The 14490-nt window shown below is 52.9% G+C and overlaps 2 long non-coding RNA genes across 2 annotated transcripts; both read right to left on the minus strand.

Moving 5' to 3' along the window:
• Positions 1-1381: 1381 nt before the first annotated feature.
• Positions 1382-2769, minus strand: LOC129200456 (uncharacterized). The gene is made up of 4 exons (XR_008574905.1): positions 2708-2769; positions 2219-2298; positions 1923-1948; positions 1382-1723 (listed from the first exon to the last, which is right to left on the minus strand). It is a non-coding gene; the product is annotated as an uncharacterized LOC129200456 (long non-coding RNA).
• A 4877-nt stretch (positions 2770-7646) lies between these two features.
• Positions 7647-10396, minus strand: LOC129200455 (uncharacterized). The gene is made up of 3 exons (XR_008574904.1): positions 10264-10396; positions 8785-8866; positions 7647-7868 (listed from the first exon to the last, which is right to left on the minus strand). It is a non-coding gene; the product is annotated as an uncharacterized LOC129200455 (long non-coding RNA).
• Between the last annotated feature and the right edge of the window lie 4094 nt (positions 10397-14490).

Consider the following 14490-nt stretch of genomic DNA (forward strand, 5'->3'; position numbering starts at 1 on the left):
CTCCGTCGTTTTGGGCTGCCGTCCTTGCGCCCCACCTAGAAAACACAAACAAAGGATCCCTGTACCTTAAACAGCAATGCAACACCAGAAAAATAACTGCTGTACTTCAGCCCGCTAGTCGCCGCTCACCTGGCCCGAGTCACCTCCCGTGTCTGTGTCCGACGGGGTCCATATCCACCTTTGCACCTTCAAAATAAAAGCCACACACAAATCTGAATGGAGTCATATAGGCACCAGCCACATCTTCCCTCCGACTCCACTGGCCGACCCACCTCCTTACGGCGCTCTGCTCCCCTCCTGTGCTGCTCTTTGGTGCGCTTCCTCTCTCTCTCTGCATCTGGAAATAAAAAAAAAACACCAAGATAATTAAACAAGTCAGCCAGATGCCGAGCGAGAGCCAAACAATTCCAGACTGGCCATACTGACACACTAACCGTACACTTCTATTGCTATTCCGCCTAACCCTGGACTCGACAGCCCCGGGCAGAGCAGCTCCACGCCCAAGACACACATGCACGGGGATCAACGCTACACAGAATGCTACAAACACCACAAATCACAAGTGAGAGAAAACTCTCAGCGAGAGGAACGACTCCTGGACCGGAGAGGCTGCCCAACAAGATGACCTACAGGGCACGAGGCCCGGGCGCAGAAGCTCTATGGCAACCCCAGAAAAGAATGGACCGTGATAGCCAGTTGTAAGAAGCTACGGTCAAAACCAGGGCGAGGGATGCGGCAAGAAGCCTCTCTTCAAGACCTAAGAATGTAACGACGCAGAGAAGAAGCCCCGGTCCCTGAGAACGGACGGCTGGAGAGCAGAGCTCCCGATGCGGCCTAGGACTAGGCTGCAAAAAGAGGACCCGCCGGAAGCTTCCGACACGCGAGAACGATCCACGCCGTAAGCTTGCAAGGCAAGCAAAGAAGCACCCGACTGGCGCTACGCCGATGAGCGGAGGCATCCGAGAGCCTAGGGATGGCAACCGAGAAGCACACTTTGCCCCTTGAGCGCAAAGAGGGTGTTGAGACCCGAGGAAGGGCTGAGACACACAGGACAAGACACACAGACATAACACAGGCTGGAACTGCCCTGCCCGGTCTAGCATCGTGCCGATGAGCAACCCGCTCCCTTTGCCTGCCCAAATGGAACTGCTCCCAGACAGCCCTCTCCTCTACTCTAACCTTAAATGCTTCCAAGAACAAGAGAACATAACTGCCGTGACCGGTACTAGAGCAAGCCTCATCGTTCGCTTACGGAAAAAGGTAAAACTAGAAAATAGAAAAAGCTTTGTGTCAGGACCACAATAAAAGACAGACCCCCGGCTGGAGACCATTACGAGCGCGGGCGATATGCATCCTCTTCACCGTGAAATTCCAGGGAATACGGTCGCTCAAGCCTGCGCTGGAAATAATTGCCTAGTCTGTGTCTCTAAGTAACTGTGACATCCAGATGGACGGTGAAGGGATGGATGCAAAAATTAAGTCAGGGAATAAAGAAAGCAGAAGGTACAGGGAAGCAGAGACTTCAGAGTTCAGGAAGGTATATTTTAACCTACCCCATGCTTCACAAGATGAGACTCTTCTGACATTCAGCTCTGCTTATGGCCGTGCCGAGGGCCGGATAACTTACGCCGCACGTCTCGGGATCGTCGTGCCTCCGGTCGGCTGTGATGAGACTGAGCTAGAATAGTCCTCGGTGGCACCCAAATCCACCTGTAAAACTTATCTGAGAATGGGTGATGAGCCCTCCTCTTTCACAACTGTCCCTCGGTCCCAAAACTTTAGAAACTCCTTCTCTTCTCCTGAACTCCGAGAAGGAACCCCGCTCCTTCCTGACAGCTCTCTCCTTGTATTTGCGCCCCCCCAAACCCCCCGTGTCGGCCGCTCCTCAAAGCCTTACACTGCGTTCTGCAGATGACTCTTACCTTCTATCTTTCCGCGAGCTATGAGCCTGCAAAACAAAACAAAGTCCCAATGCTTATAATCTACGAGAAGCCTGCAGTGAGCCGCAAAGGTTCTAGGAACAACGTGGTACTCCGTGGGCGATCGGGAAAAGCGGCGAGCTGTCCCGTAGCCTGAAAGACACTATACCTTACATCCCTGCTGCTTTCTTCAGAAATGCTAAAACTCTGTGAATGAATACGTACAAGATGCTGAACCTAACCCCTGCTAGATAATCTCATCGTCAGTCCTATTAAGAGAAATAATACTGGCAACTTACATAGCTTACAGGAAAACTGGAGAAAAAAACCAAGGTTCCCTCTTCTGTAAAATCAGGAATTCCAGTAAAATGCAGTGGACCTAGAAAAAAAAAAAAAGAAATACATGTTATTAAATGATCTTACAAACCTCAGAATGCTCAATATAAAAATACTGACCTGAAAACTAATAAATTAAAAACCCCACCAAATCTGCATAAAGCATACTTTCTATTAAATACACTGCTTAACCTTGACCGGTCCCGAGGCTCTTATCTCAGATGTATCTACCCAAAAAGCCAAACTGATACTAAAGCTGCCCTTGACTGAAGGACCAGCATAGCTCTGATACCAGAGAAGCCTGGAAGCAGATTGAGCTCCCTGGCAGAGGCCTGCGGTTCATATACCTCGGGCCCCGCCCACCATCCTTCCCACCAGCCCCTGGGAAAGGGGAGGGGCTGACCACCACAAGGCTTAAAAGCGGCCGGAAGAGCAGCAGTGGATTTTCTTACCTGTCTTGAGTTTATGGTGTACTAAGTGCTGAATAGAGAAAGCAGCTCTGGCTGGAAACAATGATACCTGCTCTTTTACTGCAACTCCATCTATCGTATTGATGATGTGACCGGGTATGTAATTAGTTTTGATTTTTCTGGGCTGTATACAGAAAGAGATAAATGGTACGCTAAATCTTGTAGCAAAGTAGTTAATTAAATGCAATGACAATCTTGTTGTTGAAAATTACATCTGTTAGTTTACTATAAAAACCCCAAAATGCTCCGGGCTTACACGTCGTTTTGAGCGAGACCGCACGTACCGCCTGACTTCTACCGGAACTACGTTCTGGATAAGACTGAATGACAAAGCCGGAATAGACCCTGTGAGAAGCCCTTCTCAAAAATATCTCTGGCTGAACAGTAAATTACTTACTGTAAATTGTCAGCTAACCTCGACAGTCTCTCCGACTGACTCCCTTAACGGAACTAGATGAGTCCCAAAGGAGAGAAAGCGCCAGAAAACCATAGAAAATGAAAAATATGCATCAGAAACGCTACAAAACACCCTTACGAGCGGGCAAGTAGCTACAACAAAATATCGGCGATAATTAAAGCGCCGCCGTAGTATGCACGCTGTTTTTGGCATGAATCCAAAACGTAGCCCCGTAACAGCTACCGTGAAGGAAACTAACCCTATCCCGTCCAAAACCGGCACGCGCAGAAACGCAGTTTTAAAAGTTGCGGTACAGGAAATGCAGGAGAACAAATAAAAATGGGACGAAAAACTAGATATAGAGACTTAAACAGAAAATTTGGAGAGCGACAGAGTATGGGAAAGACAAGAAAACAATAAAAAAAACAGATGTCAACGTAAAAGTTGTCACAGAAAGAAAACATAATAAGGGATGGCATTAAGCCAGGCGAGAAAAAAATTTAAAATGAGGATATGGTAAAAAATAGATGCCGACAAGGAAATACGATTTAAGAGGCGACGGGGTACGTGACGGACGTCAATAAATTTAAAAATACGGATAGGGAGCTTGATAAAAGTAGACGTGGAATGAAAATGGAAAAAGCGATGGCGTTCAGAACAGATGGGGAAAAAAATTAAAAATAAAGACAGCAAATGGGTTTAAGTAGACATAGAAAGAAAATTTTAAAAGCAAAGGCATTAAGGAAAGACATGACAAAAAAAAATAAGGGTAGGGTGATAGAGACACACAGAGGAAGCAAATGATAAAAGCAGGGGCATTAAGGAAAGAAAAGGAAAAATTACAAAACAAGAATAGGGAGAAAAATACGGAGAGACGTAGGAAGAAAATTTCAAAAGCAAGGGGGTACAGGATGGATGAGAAACAAATAAGGCGGAATTGGTTAAAGTGGACGTTGAAAAAATTTTAAAAGCGATGAGGTATAGGGCACATGGGAAAACAAAAAATAGGGACATCAAAGCAAATAAGCTTAGACATAGAAAGAAAATTTTAAATGCGACAGCTTTAAGGAAAGATGAGAATAAAATAAGAACGGGGGAAAATAGCACGTGCGCAAAACTAAAAATCAATGAGGTACGTGACAAAAAAAATGGACCGAGTATGGGAAACTAAATAAATGGAGACATTGAAAATTTTTACAGCGACCCTGTGCAGGGCACAGAAGGAGGAATTAAAAAATAGAGACGGGGAGTCGGATAGAGGGAGACGTAGAAATTTTTAAAAGCGATAGGCTACAAGAAACATCAGAAAGAAGAAAAAAGTAGGAATGGGGATGAGAATAGAAGGAAACATTGAAAGAAAATTTAAAAAGCGGCGGGGTATACGGCAGAAAAGGATGAATTAAAATTTAGGGAAAGGGAGATGGATATATGGAGTTGTTGAAAGAGAAATTAAATAGCAATGGCCTATAGGGAACATAGAAAACAATTTTAAAACATCAAGAAAGGGAGACAGAGAGATGTAGAAGGAATTTTAAAAAGCAACTGAGTACAAGAAATAAAACGTAGGGACAGGAAGATGGGTAGAGGACAATGTGGAAAGAAAATTTAAAACCTGATGGGATACAAGAAACACAGAAATATTAAAAAAGGGACAGGGAGATGAAGAGAAGGAAACATAAAAATTTAAACAGTGAGTGGGTACAGAGGGAGGAATAAAAAATAGGGAGAGGGAAACAGATTTGTTAAATCTACCAGAGGTGAGTTACCCTAGGTTTGCTTTACTGCAGCGCCGGATGCACGGGGGAAACGGCTCCGCCAAACGTGCGTCCGGGTGATTACCGAGACGCAGGTTCTATAGAATCAAAATATACGTATCCATTATTTTCCAAGAAAAGGCAGTCCTATGATAATCATTTCTTAGAATTCATTTCCATATTCTCCTCCCCGTCACGCACGCTCGGTGATTTGAGTCGGCGGTCCTCGGAGGTCTCTGGCGGTCGCCGGTGGTCACGCACCCGTGTCCGCCGGATGGCCCTCTTCTTGCAGGCGTGCGCGGTATCCTTGCTGCGGATGCGCCTGTCTGTAACAACTTACTTTGTAAGATTAATATTCCCGGGCCTATTGTCCGGTTGGGTAGGGACCGTACGAGGAACGTAGCGGCATTGTACGCTGCCGGGGTCGGTTAGCTTCGTTATCTATTACCTTGATTAGAAACCCCTTTCCCATGATTATAGGCTTTAAAACAGTTCTAGGCCTTAAGCAGCTTTCTAGTTAGCATAAGTTTTCTTATAGCTAGGCTTCTATATTTTTTACAGTTCCCTCCGTTTGTTTTTATTGCATCCCTGCAATTATTTATATCTCCGAGCTCGTTGCCATTTTGCTACTATACTAGAAAAACAGGTTATACAAGATTGAAAAATCGCTATTACGCGTACAATCCCTACGATTGCTAAGGCTGCTACAGCAAGGGCCTTTTTGAGCCGCACAGATAGATCAGGAACCCGGGAAGTCAACCCCGACATGGTATCGGTAAAACCCCGAGATGTATCGTCTTTTTGTACTTGTCGCATTCGAGAATTAATTTCCCAGATTTTATGTACGTCAGTCAATAATTCCCCTGAATGATCCATACGTGTGCGACGACTCGCATTTAGTGTTGTGCGAACTCCACCTTGCGATGCTAACGTCGTATCTAAGGCCGTAAGATTTTGGAGGGTAACTTTTGAGAGTTCTGCGATTTCAATTTGCAAGGTTGTTAACCCACGAGCGGTATAGTTTGCCGGTTTTTCAATTTCTCCTGATATGTTTAAAATCACTTTTTCCAGTTCGGTCACCCCTAAAGATGGTATGAACCATCGGAGAAAAGAATGAAATCCCGAGGGCTTTTCTATTAATGGGGTATCGGTCCTTTTAACGCGAGTTAAAAAGGTGCGATGCCAGATTGGAACTTCTACAGTTTTCGGGAGCATTTGTAAATCCGCAGTTACCAATCCTAGAGTGCGAATTCCTCCCCGACGCGGAAGTACTTTATAAGCTTTGTCGCTACGCGACCAAAATACTCCCGATGCCTTTGGTCCCCTCTGGGCCCGGCTCGAGCGAGATTTAATAGGATTAGTTGTGTTACATTTAGTCCGATTTCCCACAAAAACGTGGTTAAGATAAAACTGCCGATTCCGACTCTCTGGGGGGGTAACGTCTCTCTACGCAGAGGATGTTACGATATTTGTCTAAAGGAGGAATTTTGATGGTGGGGCGCACGTTAGAGATCGGATCTGCCAAGGACTGTGCTAAGAGGTGTTCTTCTTAACCCAGAGAGATGGTCTCCTGCCTGCAGGAGGTCCTCCTCCTCTGTTTCTTTAATGAAGCTGCCAGCTGGATCCCCTTCATTTTATTCTTCAGCTGCATTGCCTTTTTCTGGCCTTGGGCTTGGGCCTCAGCAGCTCCTCTGTGCGGCCAGTAAGTGTCCAGCTATGCTTTTTTGCCTGTGCCTCTAGGAGAAGGAGGCCAAAGGCAACCCACACAAACCTGAGGCAGATGCAGCAAACAACATCCCCAGAGAGGAACCAACAACTGACCCCTCACCACTGCTTCTGGGAGAGGTAAACAACCAGCAACTCTCATCCACAGTGATGACTGTAGCTCTCCTGAAGCAGCAACCCCTTCTTCTGGGGGAGCTTTTGGAGATGCCGCTATTTTCTCCAAACTGATGCTAATGACACCAGCATTTATGGTGCAATAAACTATCTTTGAGGGCCAGCGTGCTAATGTGAAGACAGGGTCAGGCAGCAGTCTGTGGCTATGGGACAGGCTACAGGGGAGGTGCTGCAGCTGGGAACAGCTGTCTGGACTAACCAGAGCTAGAGCATTTTTGTTGAGGTGAGAGGCAGACAGTGCCTTTTCCAAAAGGGGAAATGACAGCTGCTGGCACGCACTGGCAAACACTGCATGTCAGCCGAGTGCCATAAGACTACAGCTCCCAGCGTGCTGCGGGAGGCAGCCTTCCACGCTTCCTGACCCTGCGGGGACACTGTCCCATTCCCTCGCACCAACTCACCGAAATCCCCGCGGAGCTCCGCAGCGTGGCTCCGGGCTGGACCGCCAGCCAGCACTCCCCCCACAAGCTCCGACACAGCACAGACGCCCGCCGGCTCCAGGCAACCCTCCTTCAGCTCCATGCCTCTGACCTGCACCCTGCCACCCACCTACCCCTACCCCTCCTAAGAGGCTGCCCCACTCACCTTCTCCCTCCATGCAGCCACAGCCCAGCAACGCCTCCGCTCCTCCCTTGGCTCACAGCAGCCACTGCACACCAGCAGCCCCTTATAGGGAGGGGCCATGGCCATCAGCCTCACTGCCCGCACCTGGGGCACCAGCAGCCTCACTGCCTGCACCTGGGGCACCAGCAGCCCCAACCCACAGCTGGAGCCCCACATGAACAGGGGGCCATCACCTGACCCCCCCCACACCCCTCCTCCCCTGCCCTCCATCACAGCACCCCCGCAAAGGAAGCGCCAAGGCAGCCGGCACGGCAAAAGAGACCGCAAGCGTTTATTCAGTCACACACAGAGCCGGTCCCGGGAGAGACTCCGCACCGGGGCCCGGCCCTGGGGCGCCTCGGCTGTCCTACCCAGAGCCACGCTCGCCAGTCCGGCGTGGAACAGACACACGGTCGGTCCGTCAGGCTGCTGGAGAGCTGGGCTGCTATGTGCAGGCTGCCGCCAAAACCGAGGAGCCAGCTGCAGGACGCTAGAAGAGAGGAGAAAAGGGGCAGCCAGCTGGATGGGGGGGGGCGGCGGCGAGCGAGAAAGCGCGAGGCAAGGAAAGGGACGGCGAGTGAAGGACGGGGACAGGGAGCCTGACAGAGAGGGAGGAAGAAGCGGCAGGAAGAGAGGCAGCGGGACGGTGACCGACAAACAAGGACGGGGAGCGGGACAGAGAGGCAGAAACGACCCTGGGCGGGCAGCGCCACGGCGAGGGAGGAAAAGAGAATAAGGGCAGGGAGCCGGACCGAGAGGTACGGCGAGGGACAGCGGCACGGGGGAGCAGGACAGAGCAACAGAGAATAAAAAAAGGAAGCGGGAGCGTGAGAGAACCGGGCTGGGGAGCAGGGAGAAGGAGAGAGCAACAGAGGGAAAGAGGACCGGGGAGCGGGACGCTGGGGCAGAGTGAGAACAAGAGGGGCAGGGAGCAGGACAGAGGGGCAGACGCACAAAAGAGGGAGACGAGGACTGGGCAGAGGGGAGAGAAAGACGGGGGCAAGGAGCAGAGACACCAAGGTGCCAGGAAAAGGACGGTCAGATGGAGCGAGAAACAGGGTCGGGGAGCAGGACAAAAGGACAAAGAAAAAGGCGAGGAAGAAGGAAGGAAGGATAAAGGTGGGACAGGGAACGGGACATACGCAGTGAAACAAAGCAGAACAGAGAAGAGAGGACAGGGATTGAGGAACAGAGAGAGAGAGACGCAGGCTGGTACACAGAGACGGCGAAGGTAAGCAAAACCAGCGACGGGCAGGAGGACCTGGTTCTGACAACCCATCGCTCCCGGTGTCGCTTCCACGGCCTCAAAAAATGCGACGTGCCACAAGACGAGAGAATGGGAGAGTGAAAGCAAAGGCACGGGAAACTTAACGCTCTTAGTAATTTCACTGAGCATCACAGCTTACAGTTACTCAATGTCTTCCGGTGTCACAGGGTGAGGTACAACTGATTTCATCTCCATATCTCTGGACAGAGCTTTTCTCATATCTGTGGGGGGGGGAAGAAAAAAAAAAAGATATTCTAAGACGACAGTCCTTGCACAAAGCCACGTTCAGCGAATTCTCTGTTACAATAAGGTCGTTTCTAACCCAGAAGATTTCACAGAATCATAGAGTATCTCAAGTTGGAAGGGACCCATACGGATCACCGAGACCAAGCCCCCGCTCCACGTGGGACTACCTAAAACTAAACCGTGCGACTAAGAGCATCGTTCAGACGCTCCTTGAACTCCTGACAGGCTCGGTGGCTGCGACCGCTTCCCTGGGGAGCCTGTTCCGTGACTGACCGACCGCCCTCTCAGTGAAAAGCCTTTTCCCAACGTCCGGTCTGAACTTGCCCTGACGCAGCTTCGTCCCGTTTCCTCGGGTCCTAGTGCCGGTCACCGGAGAGAACGGAGGTCAGCGCCTCCCCCTCCGCCGTCCCCCTCGAGGAAGGTGTAGACTGCGATGAGGTCACCCCTCGGCCTTCCCTTCTCCAAGCTGAACAAACCAAGTGACCTCAGCCGCTCCCCCTAAGTCTTGCCTCGGAGACCTCTCGCCATCTCGGTCGCCCTCCTCCGCGCACGCTCCCAGAGCGTTGTTCGGCGGCACCGCTCTCGACTGGAACCTAACGCTGCACGTAACTCAACTGAGCGGAAAGGAAATGACGGGCTAAAGGGACAAATACACGATTTAAGGCAGCCGCAACGATGGCAGATGTCTGTCCGTAGCCCTTCTAGTTATTTCACAGCGCTCCTGCGTATCAAACGAACGGTACCAGAGCAGAAAAGGTATACGGCGTGGCCACGTTACCCCTCGGGGAGGACGGCGAAAGGAGAGAAGATCTAGAAAGAGGAAGCAGCTGGTACTTCGCTTTTGGTAACAGAATTAACATCAACACGTTCCTTCCCTTTGAAATTGAAAACGCCACCCAATTCTCTGCCACTGTTGACCACCGACACTTGTAAATTTCTAGTGAAACAGCTGAGGAAAACAAAGTTTCAGGTCCCTGGCTAGGGGAAGAAACCAGGCAAGTGCCGCCGTTCCTTCCCCCCGACAACACTAGCAAAAAAAAACCAGCCGCTGGGGGCGAGCGTTCCTCCGAAAGAAAAATCAGGTGAGAAACCGCATTTTTATTTTCAGCTTACCTACAGGATAAATGTCTTTGTAGTTGCTACAAAACGTGTAAACTGCACAAAGATTAAGTTTTGTAACCGATCTAAGGTTCAGTACGAAAAACTACCTAAAGGAGTACGCAAAGTCCCACTCATCAACAATTATCTGACCCTGTTTCATATTAAAAAAAAAAAAAAAAAAAAAAAAAAGTAATGCTAATCACACAGACAAGCCCAGGAACCCTCAACATGAGAATCTTTCCGTTCAGCCGGAGGCAGAACGAGTACTTACCACGGGCATCCTCATCTGGCTCTCCGCTGCTAGCAGAGCGGCACGCCAACGCTGTCCGGTACACGCCGTAGTACGCCTAGTTGCTTCTACGTATTTACCGCCGCCTGATTTGATACTCTCACAAAGAGATCGACGAAAAAGCCACCCTTTCTTTGAAAAAATAAAAACCAAAACCACACAGTTAAGGAACGGTAGGCGAACGTATTTCTAAATCATAACCCACGGCTTGCAGGCAGACCAAGAGCAGCTCTGACGATGCGGTACGCTCATCAAACATCTTTCACGCAGGAATAACAGATGTACTCCTTTACCACGGGACGCAGCCGGCACAGGGACAAATTTCATGCTGTTTTTGTCACACGACCGTCCTTCTGCACCAGCCAGTGGGTTCAGAATTAAGGACGGGACAGACTAAACGCTCACACGAGCCTCCTATCCGTAAGAAACTATTAAAAATAGAAAAAAAACTTCCACGTTTTAGATCGCGTTGCCTTAGGGACTGCCTCCTTCAAAGCCTGCCTGTTGGGGGGGGGGGGGGGGGGGGTGGGGGCGCGTGTGCGCGCACGCACGCGCGTGAGGCGTGGAAATCGGTCGCAGAATTCAGTTGCCTAACGAGAGACGGCCCTTCTCCTCGCAAGGCAAACGTTTCAAAACGTCGCACTCTTTTCCGATTTTACCGGCTGGTACTGGGGTTGCCCTACCAGCATGAGTTGGGGACCCGTCCCTCTGGGTCCGTGCGACGCCAAATTAAATATTCTGCAAGTAACCGAGCAGGAGATGGAAAGTAAGCTAAGATGCTCTCTGCCGTACAAGGTTTGTTCGCCATCGTCCCCGAGGGAATCGCACAAAGCCCACGCTTGCCGAACCGGTACGTCGGAGGCCCTACGGGAAACGGCGCTGACGTTTCGCCAAGCTCTTCTCCTGTCAAGAAGAGGACCTTTTCTGCGGCATCCCTATTGGCGTTCGGCCTGCTTTCGGCTCATTCTGGCAGGTCAGCTTTCAGAGAAAGCCTGAGATTTCAAACCGCCAAGCAACATTCACCATTCTTGCTCTCTGACTACGGGGAATTTCAGCGAATCGGAACGCTACTTGGAGCCACGTTCCGGGTCTGTTTCGCCGCAAACCAAATATCTAAGCCACGGACCGGGCGCCCGTAGAAAAATTACTTTAAAAGATTAAAGACAAGCACAGTACTCACTTTTGTGAAATTTCTTCCGGTAGCGCCATCAATTAGCGGCCGAACCCAGCCGTCGAAATTCCGGTGCAACGGAGCGAGCAGGAACGCGTCCGTGCCGCTCTTCCCTGGCCACGGAGCCTTCCGCTCTACCCGTTACTGCGAACGTACGGAGCATCGGCGCAGCAGCACCTGTGGAATAACGCACCGCCCACAGCTATACAGAAGAAGAATCCGAGACGACGGTAGAAGACCCCAGACCAAAAGTCACCGCGGGACTAAGGGACGCGCGGACAGCGCGCGAGGGGCGGGTGTCCGGGACCCAAGCGTGGAACGGCCCCGGGATTTCTTTGTTCGGGGTCCCTCTCTTTGGAGGCGCCCCGCCCGGGCCGATCCCGCTGCTGCACCTTTCAGTTACGTTAATTATTTTACAAAATCCGACACCCGGAGACTGCTGCCGCCGGAAGCCTCGGGTCGAGCCCGAAGGAGGAGGAGGAGGAGGAAGCGCGCCCGAGAAGAAGCGTGCGCGCGACACCGTGAACGGGGTGCGAACGCTGGGGCGGCAGCTGCTCCTCCTCAAACAGAGACAGAGAGAGAAAGAAGAGGGGGGAAAGCCACAGGGTACAGAGGGCGGAAGTGGAAAAGAGGGGGCCGGGAGCCGGACAGAGGGAGGTGGAGAAAGAGGCCGTCGGAAGGGAAGGGACGGGCTGCGGGGCAGAGGGGGGACTTGCCAGCGCCAGGTTCGCGGTTCCACCCGATAATCGTAAAGGTCTCTGCCAACCTCGACGATTCGGTCGCTTTAAAAAACAATCGGGATCTCGAGGCGGACCGAGGGAGAGACGGAGAATATAAAAACGGTCGCGGCTAAGAGGGCAGAGAGGGAGGAATCGCGAGACAGGGAGAGGCAAGCCGGGCAGGGGAAAAAGTCCCGACAGGCTTCTGCAGCGACAGGGAGGAATTGAAGATTCGAGAGAGGGAGCTGGACAGAGAGAGAGACGGGGAAAGGTAAGACGGTGGCGAGCTACCAGGCAGAGAAGCAGAGTTTAATGCCGGGGACCGGGAGAGGGACAGAGAGGGAAGGAGAAAGGAACGAAGGGACGGGCTGCGGGGCAGACAGGGAGGAAGGAAGGAAGGAAGAAAGAAAGAGGGACAGGGAGCCAGACGAACCGCGACGGGGAAAGAAAAAGGTACCGACGGGCTAGGAGGCAGAGAGGGGAGACTTTAGAAAAACAGGGACGGGGAGCGAGACGGAGCCAGACCGAAAAAAAGGAACCATAGCGACGGGTGCCGGGACAGAGAGGCGGGCCTTCAAAACGAGGGGCAGGGAAGAGGCTCAAGAGGGACGGAGAAAGAGAGAGACTCACGACGACTCGCTACGGAGCCGAGAAGGAAGACCTCGAACAACAGGAACGAGGAGCCGCACAGAGAGAGCCAGAGATGGCAGAAATACCGACAGGCTACAGGACCGAGGGGGAGGAATGCAGAAACAGTGGCTGGGGGCCGGACAGAGAGACAGGGAGAGAGAGAAGGAAACAATAGCCACGGGCTACGGGGCAGAGAGAGCGAGGACCTAAAAAAGGTGGGGACAGGCAGCCCGTCAGAGCGAGATGGAAAAAGAACATAGCGGGGAGCAGAAAGCAAACCAAAAAACCCCACAGCGGGTGGGAAAGCGAGGGGGGCAGAGGAGGGCCCGCGACGCAGAGGAGAGGCGATGGGGCCCCGCGGGCCCAGGACTCACCGCAGCTCTGGCTCTCGGCGCTGCCGGGAGAGCTTGCCAGCGCAGACGCTTCTTTCTCCCGCTCTCCGCCTTTCCTTTGCTGTCACTCCGGTCGCTCGGCTGTCCTCCGCCTAAGAGAATACACGGGTGTCTTACAGCTCCGAGGAGACGAGTCTGCCTAGATGAGTAGCCTGCCTCCCTGCCTCCCTCGGTACGCGGCCGCACCGTGCTTTGGATTACGCGTGGCGACCCTGCGGTGCCCGTCGGCAGCCTGACCTGCCGCGGAGCGCAACGAGGGATCTTTCCTCACCCGGCGAGGCAGGCGCTCTCTTGCCTGCAGCGGGAGGCAGCTGCCGGCCGGAGAGCCTTCCATCTCTTCTTCTTCTTCTTCACCTTTCTCTGGCCATTCCCGCTTCCCTTAGGGCAGCTGCTGTCCACGGCCGGTAAGCGCTCCGCCGCCTGTCCCTTTTCGCCCCCACGCCACGAGGCGAGCCAGGCCAGGCACAGGCGAGGCGGGTGCAGTCGACGGCATCCCCAAGGGAGGGACGGGCAACCACGTCCTCAGCGCGGCCTGGGAGAGGGAAAGAAAAAGCAGTGGCCGTTACTACCGGAGGTCGGCCCTGGCCGGAGACCCTCCTCCTTCTGCAGGGGCTTCCGGAGACGCCGCTCTTTCCCCGCGCTGCTGCTGCCGCTGCCGCCGCCGCCAGCACCCCCGTTCAGGAAGAAAGCGGCACAGGCGAGGGCCAGCTTGCCCTGCCTTCACGCCAGGGCTCGGGGGCGGCCTGGGGCTGCCGGACAGGCTTCCGGAGAGTCCGACCGGTAGCGCTCGTCTCGGGACACCGGGCAACGCCTCACCGCGCGCACGCTCTCTCGTAGCACGGCCGCACCGCTGCTCGGGAGCGGCTGGAAGCCTGCAGAAAACCACTCGAAACCGGCAAAAAAACCCCAACCTCGCGCTCCTGCGAGAGCAAGTCGGGCTGTCCGGCAGCCACGTCCGCGAAAACGACGCCTCCCGGCACGCACTGGCAAGCGCCGCGTGGCAGCCATTAGAGTGCCGTAAGACTACACTTCCCGGCGTGCTCCGGGGAGCCAATATGGCCGACCAGCAGCCGCGTGCCCCAAGACTGCAACTGCCGGCGTGCCGCGGGGAGGCAGCCTTCCACGCTTCCTGACCCTGCGGGGACACCCGTCCCGTGCCCTCACCCCCAAAGCCGACTCACCCGAAAGCCCCGCCGAGCCGCGACGGCAGCCCCCAGCTCCGCAGCGCGGCTCCGGGCTGGCGCCCCCCCCCCCGCCCCCGCCCCCGCCTCCCCTCAGCCACCTCCGAAAGGCGCGG

Source organism: Grus americana, unplaced genomic scaffold (genome assembly GCF_028858705.1).
Source record: "Grus americana isolate bGruAme1 unplaced genomic scaffold, bGruAme1.mat scaffold_139, whole genome shotgun sequence".
NCBI lineage: Eukaryota > Metazoa > Chordata > Aves > Gruiformes > Gruidae > Grus > Grus americana.